The sequence below is a fragment of the Cyprinodon variegatus genome, unplaced genomic scaffold, assembly GCF_000732505.1.
Source record: "Cyprinodon variegatus isolate N-32 unplaced genomic scaffold, C_variegatus-1.0 Scaffold886, whole genome shotgun sequence".
NCBI classification, from domain to species: domain Eukaryota; kingdom Metazoa; phylum Chordata; class Actinopteri; order Cyprinodontiformes; family Cyprinodontidae; genus Cyprinodon; species Cyprinodon variegatus.
In genome coordinates, this window is record NW_015151339.1 from 172,875 (window position 1) to 174,510 (window position 1,636).

A 1,636-nucleotide genomic window follows, 5' to 3' on the forward strand; every position below is an offset into this window, starting at 1 on the left:
TGAGCTATCTCTATAGTTATGCTGCTATAGGCTTAGAGTGCTGGAGGACATAGGGACCCCTTTTTCATCATTCTGCTTTATTTCATCTCTATGCTGCCATTCTGCTGTATCTGTTAGTTCAATCTCTAAAGTTCTGCTCTCTCTGCTTTTTCTCATAGTAGCTTCATCTGGTCTGTTCCTGTTTGGCTGAGACTCCATCCTGGAGAGAATTATCAGCTGTGCTGCTACTATCAACACCTTTGTTTATAGATGTTGGAGATCCGCCTGTTTTTCAGTGTAGTCCTGTTTCTCTTGCTGTGACTAACTGGATGTGCTCTCTTCATCTTCTAACATGGGAGCTGGCTCTGAGCTCGTCTGCCTGGCTGTGTGTTTCTTGGATGGGGCCGCCTGTGAAGCTGGTTTTCAGTTGCTTTTTGTATCTCTGCTTCTTACTGTTTGTCTGCTTCTGTCTCCTTGAACCCCAGTCGGCCTTAGCAGATGGCCGCTCACACTAAGACTGGTTCTGCTAGAGGTTTCTTCCTGTTTAAAGGGATTTGTTCCTCTCCACATTCTCTACAAGCTGACATGATTCTATAGTAGACTCAGGTGCAGACACCAGGGGGGGGGGGGTTCGGCTTGAGAGCTCCAGAGGGTGAACAGGCAGGTGAGCAATCAAGGATGGATCCAGGAGGACTGAGTGGAGAACCGGCTTGGAGACTGCAAGGCTTCTAGGAGAGAAGGAGGTAAGCTTGAGTCTTAGCATAAAGTTCAGTCTATAGGAGGGGCTAGCAGGTAGGTTACCACTATGTGAAATTTTAACTGACTGGCGTCCGTCCCAGGGAATCCACTCCTCTAAATACTGCTCCCTGATTGCTTCCAATTGGAACCAGCTGGAGGCTTGTCTGGGCTGGAGTCTCTGAGGAGGAAAAGGTAAGAAAAGCCCTAAAACAGCTCAGCACACAATCCAGTGGGCCCAACACAAGCATGCTTAGTGTAAGGAATTGCTTTTGAGTCAATGAGTTGATGCAATCAACTGGTTTTCCATAGATAGAGAACTTTCAATCAATTTGATTGTACGATCTGGTTGAATTGTAAAGTGCCTTGAGATGATGTTATATGTTATATGACGCTATAGAAATAAACTGAATTAAATGAATAGAATTTATTTTGCACTGCACTGAACCTTTCCATATTAATGCCCTTTTTGTACCATTATTTTTTTAAATGGTTTCGCTTTTCTCTTATACTGTCTACATGATGATCACTGCTGCCCTTTACGTAATGTTCATTTCAATATGGTAAGCTGTAAGCATCGTAATTTTGTTTTGTACACACTTGGTGTATACAAAATTACAATAAAGTTTGCCTAAATGTTGTTTTGGACTGTAGCTGCAGCTATTTTAACCTCAGCCCGTCTGTTAAAAAATATTTAAAGACAAAAAAAATATTTTTAACAATAAAAAACCTTTCAATAAAACTGCACACTTTGACAAGACCTTGACATACGGAGCATACCTTCACCTCCTGATTTAACATTCTCCCAACAGAGGACATAGGAACAGAAAATCGATCAAACTTTAAGGTGCATTGAAGCTGCTGTTTGCTTTGGTGGCTTTTAGATGTAATGTGTTGCACAACATCTCCAACAAAGGTTTTC